This window comes from Ictidomys tridecemlineatus, chromosome 1 (genome assembly GCF_052094955.1).
Source record: "Ictidomys tridecemlineatus isolate mIctTri1 chromosome 1, mIctTri1.hap1, whole genome shotgun sequence".
NCBI lineage: Eukaryota > Metazoa > Chordata > Mammalia > Rodentia > Sciuridae > Ictidomys > Ictidomys tridecemlineatus.
The window spans coordinates 49,660,575-49,672,941 of NC_135477.1; the positions used below are offsets into that span (position 1 = coordinate 49,660,575).

A 12,367-nucleotide genomic window follows, 5' to 3' on the forward strand; every position below is an offset into this window, starting at 1 on the left:
TTAGTATTGAATTTTACCAATTCTTGAAAATTGCTTTTGTTCACCATATAGTCATGATTTAACTTTCTTTTTTCCTTGCTCTGAGAAAATTAATTTAGTTACTGTTTAAGGTTTCATGAGTTTCCAAAGTGTTCTGTAGTAATTTGTGACACAACTTGAAATTCCCTTCATCAGAGTTAATGGGCATGCTACCTGAGAAGGATAACATGCTAGGTATCTATTAATATATGGAAAGGACTTTCTTTATCAGCTTTCTCACTTAACAGAGAACAGGATCTAAATGAAAAGAGATTAAAGATACATTTTGATAGCTGGGAAGCAAATTCTTAACTACTTTGACGGGTAGATCCAGGGAAAAGCAGATTGAAGAATATTGTAGAATCCAGACCTCAGTATCTTTCAGATCATGTGTGCATAGCTACAGCATTTACAGAATTCCCTAAGAATCGTAGCTTGCTTCCCCACTTGTAAATGAATAAAAATAATATCTACCCCTCAGGTTGGTTGTAAATCAATATTGGGTTGTAGGTGAATGCTGTGAACAAGGTAATTTCTTTTTCTTAGGTTACTAAGGAGAGAGGGACCTTTAAGGAGAAATGAAGAATATATTTGATTTTGCTTACTTCACAAATGCTTCACTTCACAAAAGTGATAGTTTTGTCTGTCATCTTTTGTTTCTAAGGTGGTTGCCTTTTGTTTCTTTTTCCTCTTTCTTGGGTTTTCTTCCTTTCTCCTTCTACTGTGCCGGGCTCAATGGTGTTCTACAGCTCTGCTAAACAGAACAGTTTATTTATTTATTTATTTTTTGCAACTTAAAAGTTCTCTGGTATGATCATAAAATTTTCATTTTATTTCCATAGCAGGAGAGAGGATTATTCGTCATTCCATTTCCGACAGAAACACTTTCTTAGGGAGAAAAACATGTTATTAGAAGCGTAGGGACTAAATTCTGCGATAATATTAGTTTGCAAATAAAACACTTGAACAACTCATTCAGTAAAGGAAGTGGCGAGGTTTCTAAATAAAAAGAAAAAAAAAACTTCAAGATCATGAAATAGGTACATTTTACCCGAAGCTTAAAAATAAAGGCTGTTGGAAAGAACCAACTTCCACCTCCCTGTGGCCCAGCTTTTATCACAGGTTCCTTTTTGCCCAACCAACGCGAAAATGAGAAGTCCCAATTCATTCCTTTTCAGACTCCTAGACCCCCTACGGGAGGGGAAAACCGGAAGAAATAATCAAGGGCTTCTGGGCTGCAGCCGGCTTTCCCGCCTAAACGATGAGGGGGCGGGGTCCGAGAGCGGGGCGGAGCCTCCTCTCTACCCTCCCCTTTTCCCGTGCTTTCCCCGCCCACTCATTTCGCCGAGATCCCGACAGGCCCAGCGGCTACGGGAGTCACGTGAGTGTGGGCGGTGGAGGGAGAGGCTTCTCTGGTTCTCGGTCTCTATGGTTGCCAGAGGTGGGCGGCTTTTGACCCTGGAGCTGCCAAAGCTCGAGCGTAGACGGGTGAGTCTAGGACTCTGAGACAGGTAAGGAGACAGCCTTTTAGGGAAGGCGAAGAGGGTGGCGGAACGGCTTTTAGGGACCCGGGCTGCGGGGCCAGCCCCTCGGGCTCCGGCGACTTAGGCGGGACCGCTGCTCCGACGCGCTCAGCTCCGGGTGCTGAGAGGCGTCCTGAGCCCTGCCTGCTTCCCGTCCTCCGCTTTCCTTCATCCCACCCGTTCCTTTATTCCTGTCCGGGGAGAACTTCTCCCAGTGCCGGTTCCCACAGGCAGGGTTCACTTGGGCGCCGACGTCCCTCTCAGCGGCGCCCAGTAGACACAGGTAGCCTTGACTGGTTCTCCTGGAATTTGTGGATGTGGTTAGAAGTGGGTGAGGGAGTTCACGGCTGGATCTCTGATGGGGAGATGTATTAATCATTGAGTCGAAAAAAGTGAAAATCATCGTCGCCTAAAGGGAACAAAACAAAGTATAGGCTTCTCGCTATTTTCTTTTTCAGTGCCTTTGAGTTCTCATTCTGTCTCTGTGTCCATCTCTGCCCGCCTCCCACCCCCTACTCTCCAGTTTCTCTCGTTTCCTTCTCACCGTCCCATCCTGGTACACTGATGTTTTGGGAACGAGCCGGGTGCTACTGACAATCTGTTGAAAGAGGAGTTTCAGACGGACTGTTCTTTTCTGTTGTCATCTCTGTAATCTTTACCTCTCACTTAGATGTCCGAAACTTTGTTAAGTATTGTAAATACAAGTAGAATAAACATTTTATATCTAAGGGATTATAAATATTCTCCTTGTGGAATCCAGGAAAGACATTGTCTTCTAGTTCTTTTATAAATAGATGTTTTTAATCACACTTTTTTTTCCCAGTGGCTTCTTTGATCCACTTTTGTTGTGTTAAAGCATCCTTTTGGGTCAAGTGTGGAAATGATTTAGCAGTGCTAGGAGTTTGCATAGAGTTAAACAGGTTTGAAGTTGAAAACTGTAGGAGAGTTTAGGTCTTTGAGCCATATGGCAAATTAACCAACCTGCTGGTTCTCTGAGGACAGGTAATGAGCGCTGAAGAATGCCTTATCCTAAAAGTTTTCAGAACTTACTGCTACTTATCTGTGAGAAGTTGTGGCCACCAGCTTATGTTTGCCCCAACTCTTGACAAATCTTTCATTATCTTTTCCATTTCAAAGACATCACTCTGGCCACCTCTTTATGCCAAGAAAGTGTTATTGACATGTAAGTGTCCTTACTGGGGATCCTAAAATGCCAAATAATATTAACAGAAAGTGAAGATGGCTTGTGTGCCTGGGGAGAATGGGAAAAAGTTATAGAAGCTAACAAAAGCTTTTTTAAACTGTCTTCCTGTATACTCAATAGAGTAATTGCTATATTCAGCACACTGTTTTTGGTGGGGGGGCATATAGAGTCTCACTCTGTTGCCCAGGCTGGCTCAGCTCCTGGACTCAAGTGATCCTCCTGTCTCAGTTTCCCAAGTAGGGGGGATTACTGGTGCCTACCACCGCTCCCTGCTTCGTTGAGTGGATTTTATATATTTCCAAAGAGCATATCCTGTGATTCCTTTTTGTGTATTTAAGAAAAAACTAACAGTATTTAATTTCTGTCATAATTCAATATTACGTTAAATAATTGTGACAGAAATACTTAACTGACCAGCTTCTTTAGGTCTTACAGTATTTAGAATTATAGTACTTCAGTAATTATTTACCAAATTGTCCAAATACATAATATGTTTAAAGTTACAAAACCTGAATATCCCAGAGCAAAGGTACAGGTTACATAATGACAATAAATATTTGCAGTAATGTAATTGATAAAACCTCATTTAAACATAGTTTTCCCATTTTTAAACTTTAAAGTTAGTTTCACATCTTGAGCAATTTTTATAATAACTGTAACACTTGCTAAATATTAATGATTTTTTCCATACAGAGTTGTTTAATATATTCATTTTTATATGAGAGCCATTTTTTTGTGGGTGTGTTTTTTTTTTCCTAACTTAGCTATACATGATAGCAGAATGTATTTTAGTTCATTGTGTACAAATGAAGTGCAGCTTTTCAATTCTCTGGCTGTACATGATGTAGAGCGGCACCATTCATGCAATCATACATGTATCTAGGGTAATGATGTTTGTCTCATTCCACCATCTTTTCTGCCCCATGTCTCCTCTCCTCCCCACCCTCCCCTTTGCCCAGTCTACAGTTCCTCCAGGCTTCCCATGCCCTCTCCCCAGTATGGTTTAGCATCTACTAATCAGAGAAAACATTTGGCCTTGTTTTTTTGGGTTTGGCTTACTTTGCTTAACATGATATTCTCCACCTCCATCCATTTACCTGCAAATGCCATAATTTTATTCTCTTTTAATGCTGAGTAATATTCCATTGTGTATATATACCACAGTTTCTTTATCTCCTCATCTATTGATGAGCATCTAGGTTGATTCCACAGTTTAGTTATTGTAAATTGTGCTGCTAAAATATTGATGTGGCTGTGTCACTGTAGTAAGCTGATTTTAAGTCCTTTGAGTATAGACCGAGGAGTGGAATAGCTGGGTCAAGAGCCATTTTTATTAGTGCATTTTAATTATACAGAATAATGAGTTTCATTGTGGCATATTTATACGTGCAACTAATATTCGTTGATTATATCCCTCCCTCCTCCACTACTGTCCCCTGCTCTTTCCTTTCCCCAATGTACTTCTTCTCCTCTAATAGTCTAATTTTATTTATTTATTTATTTATTTATTTATTTTAATTTTTTAATATTTATTTTTTAGTTTTCGGTGGACACAACATCTTTGTATGTGGTGCTGAGGATCGAACCTGGGCCGCACGCATGCCAGGCGAGTGCACTACCGCTTGAGCCACATCCCCAGCCCCTTTACTTATTTTTATTGTTATTATTGTTGTTGTTGTTTGGTGCTGGGTATTGAACCTTAGGGGCGCTTTACCATTGAACTATATCCCTACCCCCCCTTTTTTTTGTAGTTGTAGATGGATAGCATGCCTTTATTGTTTCATTTTTATGTGTTGCTAAGGGTCAAACCCAGTGCCTCATACATGCTAGGCAAGTGCTCTCCCACTGAGCTATAGCCTCAGCCCCTCCCAAACCCTTTTGTATTTTTTTATTGTGAGGCAGGGTCTTGCTAAGTTGTTTAGGGCCTTGCTGAGTTGCTGAGGCTACCCTGGAACTCATGATCCTCTTGTTCCAGCCCCCTAAGGGATTGCAGGTATGCATCACTGCTCCTGACTTTAAGAATCAAGTTTTAAAAAAAGGTTTACTGGGCTGGGGATGTGGCTCAAGCGGTAGCACGCACGCCTGGCATGCTTGCGGCCCAGGTTTTATCCTTTCAAACAAAGATGTTGTGTCTGCCGAAAACTAAAAAATAAAATATTAAAATTCTCTCTCTCTCTCTAAAAAAAAAAAAAAAAGGTTTACCACTCACAACCCTCCACTCCTGCTAAAAATGAAAATTGCTTTATTTTGTGCCAAAAGAAAAAAAAAGTGATTCTTTTTAGGTGCATGTTCTATTTGCTTGGGTAAGATTGTTAATGTCTTTTTTTTTGCCCCTGGTATCAGGGATTGAACCCAGGGTCACTTAACCACTAAGCCACATCCACATTCCCAACACTTTTTATTTTTTTTTAATTTTGAGACAGGGTCTTGCTAATTTGCTTAGGGCCTCCTTGAATTGCTGAGGCTGTCTTTGAACTTGGAATCCTTCTGCCTCACCTCTGAGCTGCTGGGATTGCAGGTGTGCGCCACTGTGTGGCTGTTAATGCTTTTAAGCTATTAAATATAAATATCTGAGCATATATGAGAAGAAAACAGAGGGGGACAGTATGCTTGAAATGTTTTATTTTTCCTATCATAAAAACAAAGTTTGATAAGCTTGTCATGGAGCATGTGTGTAATCCTAGCAACTCAGGAGGCTGAGGCAGGAGGATCCAAGTTTGAAGCCAGCCTCAGCAATTCAGTGATACCCTGTCTGAAAATAAAAAATAAAAAGAGCTGGGGATGTAGATCAGTGGTTGAGTGCTCCTGGGTTCAGTTCCCAGAACCAAAATAAATAAATTAATAGTATGGTCTTAAATTTGAAAAATATAATATTTAAACACTTATCTTTTTTGTAATATATTTTTTAGTTGTCAATGGACCTTTATTTTATTTATTTATATGTGGTGCTGAGAAGCAAATCCAGTGCCTCACACATGCTAGGCAAGCGCTCTACCACTGAGCACAGTCCACATTTATCTTTTTCCTTAGCAGCAGATCACTAGTTCCCTTTGTGTATCTAGGGATCATTGTGGAAAAGTAGTTGAAACTATGGAGTCAGGCTTCCTGAGAAAGATAGTAGTAATAGCCCTGGGCTTATACCTTACAATATTAGAAACCACAGAAGAAAGAGAACTTCCCTTTCTCTGCTGTTTTAGCAAACTTCTGTCTGGTAGTCTTACACTTGGCCTGACTTGGGTCTTCAGTCATCCTGGAGGCCATTTCCTGCGGGCAGGTGGTGGAATGCTTTGTATGACCAGGTTTCAATTTTATTTCCACTGTGGATTAGGGAAATGGGAAACATGGTTTCAAATCACATGAATTAGAAGTGGGGGATATTTAGTTTCCAAGTGTAAATTGAGGTGTAATTTCCTGGATTAGGGAGAATGGTTGCTGGATAGGTAAAAATGACAGGTGTTTGTATGTATTTGGGTTTTTTTTGTTTTTTTGCTCTACTGGGGATTGAATTCAGGGCCTTATGCATTGTAAGTAGGTACAATAGTACTGAGCTGCATCCCCAGCCCTTTTGTTTTCTTTTTAAATGTTTTTTAGTTGTCAATGAACCTTTATTTTATTTCTTCACATGCAGTGCTAGTAATCAAACCCACTGCCTCACACATGCTAGGCAAGCACTCTACCACTGAGCCACAACTCCGGCGGTCCCCCTTTTCTTTTTTCTTTTTGAGACAGTGTTTGGTTAAATTGCCCAGGTTGACCTCTAACTTGCATTTCTCCTGCCTCAACCTGGCTTACATTTGTATTTGGCTTGTATTTGTATTTAAGAGAACTTGCTTTCCTTTTGCAGTTGTATCTACAGTTTCTGTAGTGATTTTTTTTTCCTTTTAAAAATGCCTATTATTAACTTATGGACCTTGAAATTTCAACTCTTCCAGGGTAAACTGTATTGCTATTACATCTATAGGACCCTTTCAGTTTAAACTTTTTCACTTTGTATATTTTTTTGTCATTACATGTATGTCTAGTATCTTTGCTCTGGAGTATTCAGGTTTTATAACTTTAAATATATTGTGTATTTGGCCAATTGGTTAAAATTAATTATTATTATTACCGTTGTGTGTATGTGTGTGAGGGGGGATTTGGTGCTGCATGTTGAACCCAGGGACTAGTGTATGCTAAACACACTTTCTATCACTGAGCTACAACCCTAGTTCTGAATATTGGTATTTTCATTACAGTAAATAAATTTGACTGAAATGCAGTAATTTATAAACAGTAAATAAAAATGTTTTTGTAGACACCACTTCATTTTGAACATTATAAGAAAAATCACTATTGTTGCCACTAATTGTTGTCACTGGGTATTAACTTTAAAACTATAGTTAATGTTAATGTCTGTTTTTTTATCATTATGCATTCTTCTGATGGTTCATTATATTTTAAGAGAAAATATAATTAGAGTAACATATTGTTTACTCCATTGTCTTTTTTTTTTTTTTAAAAATATACCTTTCTTTCTTTTTCTCTTTCTCTCTCTCTCTTTCTTTCTTTCTTTCTTTCTTTTTTTCTATATGGTGCTGAGGATGGAACCCAGGGCCTCACATGTGCTAGGTGAGCGCTGTACCCCAGCCCTCCATTGTCTTTTTTTTTTTTTTTTTTTTTTTTAAAGAGAGAGAATTTTTATTTTTTTAAATTGAGAATTCAGAGGGGAATTAATTCTTTTTTTTTTTTTTAAAGAGAGAGTGACAGAGGAGAGAGAATTTTTTTAATATTTATTTTTTAGTTCTCGGCGGACACAACATCTTTGTTGGTATGTGGTGCTGAGGATCGAACCCAGGCCGCACGCATGCCAGGCGAGCGTGCTAGCCAGCCCCTCCATTGTCTTTTTGATCAAAAGAAATTTTGGCAGCTCAATTCAATGGACATTTGAACTTTAATTGCTAACATTGGCAGCACAGGCTAAAGTTTAAATAGCTATATATTCTAAAACCCACTTCTTTTATTTATTTGTTTTGTTTTTGTTTCTTTTTGTTGTTTTTGTTTCTTTATTTATCACTTCTTAACACTAATTTCTGTGAACTTGAGTTTGCTCCATTGCAAATGGAAATGATGTTTATTTCATAGGGATCTTGTGAAGATTAAGTTTATTTTGTGTATGCCAAGTATCTGGGATGTAGAAGTTTTCATGTTTTTGTTAATAATAACTACGACAGAAATGATACCTTAAGTAATATTATTTTCCCAATTTCAGAATGTTTAGCAACAGTTGTTTTTTTCCTACTGGTAATTGGGGCCTTATGAGCACTTAGGCAAGTGCTCCAACCCTGAGCTTTATTTACTGAGCTACATCCCCAGCCCCTGGATCTTTTTTTTTACTTTTAAGAAATAAACGCTAGTAGTTTGCTTGCCTACTAGGAGGATTGAGTCACTACTCTGCAGTGTGGCATATGAAGAGCTCAGAATGTGTTTGATGAATAAATGAATAGATAAAATTTTTCATCTGTTTTAAAAATCCAAATAAGAGGTCTGGGGTTGTGGCTCAGCAGCAGAGTGCTCGCCTAGTATGTGCGAGGCCCTGGGTTCGATCCTTAGCACCACATAAAATAAATAAATAAAATAAAAATATTGTGTCCATCTACAACTAAAAAAAATATTTTAAAAAAATCCGAATAAGGATACAGTCCAAGAGATTAAGTCTGTACTCTATAACCTTTATCACTCTTTGGTATTTAGAGAACTTATTGGATATATCTAGGAAATTCTGTCTGTACATTCTGCCACATATCTACCATATGTATCTAATATGTACTGGGGCACTGGAGGGGGAGATGAAAAATAAATTTCATTTTCAGGGAACTTACAGTCCAGTGGAGGAAACAGACAGATGAATGGATAATTAAATTTAAGCCAGTTAAAATTTTAAAAAAATTGTTTCAATTTCACTAGTATGTTTCTGGTATTCTGTAGTCACATATGGCTACAGGCTGCTGTATTGAACAGCATAGATATAAGATATAATTTCTGTCATTGCAACATATTCTATTTGACAGCTGTTGTAGAACATTATAAATGAATTTGCATTCTATAGTTCAATAGTAAGTTTGTATTTCAGTCATATTCCTTACTTTTTGAAATGAAATTCATTTTTTATATTTGGAAATCATATTTAAAAAAATTATCCAATTAGGTGGGGCATGGTGATCTATGCCTGTAGTCTAGCACTTAAGAGGCTGAGATAGGAATATTCCTTGAGCCTAGGAATTTGAGGCCTATTGGCAACAAAGTAAGATGCCCCATCTCTAAAACCAAACAAATTATCAGGTGGATTCTATTGTAATACATTTCAAATAAGAGGTATTATTAATTTTCTCAGGTCTTTAACTATTTCCTGTGTGAAATTACTTAAAAAGCAGATAAAAATCAGTGACACTAATGCACACCTGTAGTCCCAACTACTCAGGAGGCTGAGTCAGGAGGATCACAGAATTTGAGGCCAGCTGGGTAATTTAGCAAGACCCTTTCTTAAAGTGAAAAGTAAAATAAAATAAATGAGTGGAGTGTAGTTTAGCATCCAGAGTCCATGGTTCTATACTCCATACTGTCAAAAAACAAACAAATGATCAAAAAAAAAAAAAAACCCAAAAAACAAAACAGTAACAAAACTAACCAGATGAAAGCAGTGATTTTCTAGACATTTGACATCATACAAAAAGAGTGATGCCTGAGAGTTGGCAAACAAACAAGATGAGCTCTGTGATTGCTCTGGCTTGCTGCCTGGAAGAGTGTGTCAGCTGCAGAGGAGGAAGAGAGAACCCAGGCATAGCATAGTGGTTTCCCCTAATTGAGGGTGTCTGGTGCCTGTGTAGACTCTGAAAGGTTTTTACCTTCATAGGTAGGGTAAATTAGCTATAAACTAAGTGTTATTCTGGCCTAGTCTGACAAAACGAAAAAGCAGGATCTGGAAGGGTCAAATTGTCTCCAGGTAACTTAATCTTGTCCCAGAAGAAAGCTCAATTATAGTTACAGGAAGACAGAAATGTCCAACAACAAGGTTAAATTCATATTGTTTTACACCCAATCAGAAATTACTAGATATACAAAGAAGCAGAAAAATATGACATAATGATGAGAAAAAAATAAAAACCAAATAAAAGAGGATTAGTAGATAGTAGATAGTTTCAGAACATAATAAAATTTACCCCCACACATTAGAATGGCTGTTTTTTTTTTTTTTAAATAGTGTGTTATATATGCTCAGGTAACCAGAAGAAAGATTAAAAATGCTAAACAGAGAAGATATAAAAAGACCCACACTGAATTTATGGAGATGTAAACTATAATAATATTTGAGATGAAAAATGTATTTGATGGAAATAATGGCAGATTAGATATTAGAGAAGAAAATCTAAACCAAGGCTCATGAAGTATACAAAATAATCTTTTCAGAATTCAAACTAAATTACTTAGTCTTTGGTGGAACTTTTGGATGTTTCCTCCTCCTCCTCCTCCTCCTCCTCCTCCTCCTCCTCCTCCTCTTCTTTCTTCTTCTTCATCATCATCATCATCATCATCAGGGATTGAACCTGGGGGCACTTAACCACTGAGCCACATCCCCAGCCCTTTTTGTATTTTATTAGAGACAGGGTCTTGCTGAGTTTCTCAGAGCCTTGCTAAATTGCTGAAGCTGGCTTTGAAATTGCAATCCTCTTGTCCCTGCCACCATGCCCATCCTATATGTAACTTCTTGTTTGAAGAAAGTAAAAAGAAATAAACAACTTAAACCTGACTATAAGGAAGCAATCAGACAAATCCAGTATTTGAGAAAGGATACAATGTAATTGTCCTCTTCTCTGCAGAAGTTAGGGTTGTGCTGTTTTTGTACAACATGGTTAATGTATATAATGCCACTTAATTTTATGCTTAAAAGTGGTTAAAATGAATTGGACATGGTGCTGTGTGTCTGTAATCCCAGCAATTTGGGAGGCTGAGGCAAGAGAATCACAGATTTGAGGCTAACCTTAGCAATTTAGCAAGACCCTGTCTTTAACAAAAAAAAGGATTGGGGGAGCTGGAGTTGTGACTCTGTGGTAGAGCACTTGCCTGGCATATGTGAAGCACTGGGTTCAATTTTCAGCACCACATATAAATAAATAAATAAAAGGTCCACTGATAACTAAAAAAAATAAAATAAGCTTAAAAAAAAAAAGGATTGGGGATGTAGCTCAGCACTCTGGGTTCAATTCCCAGTACTGAATGCACGTGTGCACAGCCACACACAAAAGTAGTTAAAATGGTAATTTTATGTATGTTTACCATAATTTAGAAAATTCATCTTTTAAATAGTTAATTAATGTAAATGACATTAAGTACATTCATGTTATCATATAACTATCAGTGCCAATAATTTCCAGAACTTTGTCCCAAACTGAAATGCCATACTGATTAAAACACCAACTCCCACCATCCTCTCTCTTCTAACCTCTGACAATCTCCATTATACTTTCTGTCTATATGATTTGAGTACTCTTGGTACTTCATATAAGGGAAACCACACAATATTTCTGTTTTTGTTACTGGCTTATTTCACTTAGCATAATGGCTTCAGAATTCATCCATTTTATAGCATAGGCCAGAATTTCCTTCTTTTTAAAGGCTGAATAATATTTAATACATACACACACACACCCTGTTTTGCTTATCCATTTGTCCATTAATCAACACTTCAGTTGACTTTACCTTTTTGAGGGTGGGGGCAACCAGGGATTGAACTCAGGGACATTCGACCACTGAGCCACATCCCCAGCCCTATTTTGTATTTTATTTAGAGACAGGGTTAGTGAGTTGCTTAGTGCCTAGCTAAATTGCTATGGCTGGCTTTTTTTTTTTAAGAGAGAGAGAGAATTTTTTAATATTTACTTTTTAGTTTTCGGCGGACACAACATCTTTATTTGTATGTGGTGCTGAGGATCAAACCCGGGCCACATGCATGCCAGGCGAGCACGCTACTGCTTAAGCCACATCCCCAGCCCAATATAACAGCCTTTTTATTAAATTCTAATTATACTACCTTGGGAAATTTCTGTCAAGTCATAATAAAATCATAATAAGCTTTTTAGACTAGATTGAATTTTCTTATTTTTTCTTTTTTAATTCTTTTTTTGTTATACATGGTCACAGTATCTTTGTTTATTTGTTTTTATGTGGTGCTGAGGATAGAACCCAGGGTTTCACATGTGCAAGGTGAGCGCTCTACCACTGAGCCATAACCCTAGCCTGGATTTTCTTTTAAAAAAATATTTTTATTAGTTGTTGATGATGAATTTTCTTATTGATTTTTTTTAAATGACAATGGAATGCATTACAATTCTCATTACACATACACAGCACAATTTTTCTTATCTCTGATTGTATATAAAGTATTTTGACACCAATTCGTGTCTTCATACTGTACTTTGGATAATGATATCTGTCACATTTCACTATCCTTGCTAACTCCCCGCCCCCTCCCTTTCCCTCCCACCCCTCTGCCCTATCTCTGGAGTTCGTCTATTTATTTGTATGTGATACCGAGAATCAAACCCAGGGCGTCACACATGCAAGGCAAGCGCTCTACCATTGAGCCACA

At 37.8% G+C, this 12,367-nt stretch overlaps 1 protein-coding gene across 5 annotated transcripts in view; it reads left to right on the forward strand.

Annotated features, from left to right (window-relative positions):
- The first annotated feature begins 1,371 nt into the window (after positions 1 to 1,371).
- The window catches only part of Micu1 (mitochondrial calcium uptake 1), a 174,382-nt gene continuing 163,386 nt past the window's right edge, over positions 1,372 to 12,367 (forward strand). For 3 of the 5 annotated variants that reach the window (XM_040273763.2, XM_078040611.1, XM_078040625.1), the window contains exon 1: positions 1,372 to 1,529. The gene's annotated coding sequence lies outside the window, so the exon portion shown is untranslated. Of the gene's footprint in view, positions 1,530 to 4,285; positions 4,352 to 12,367 lie in introns of all 5 variants that reach the window. The other 2 variants (XM_078040617.1, XM_040273766.2) reach the window with 2 other exon arrangements.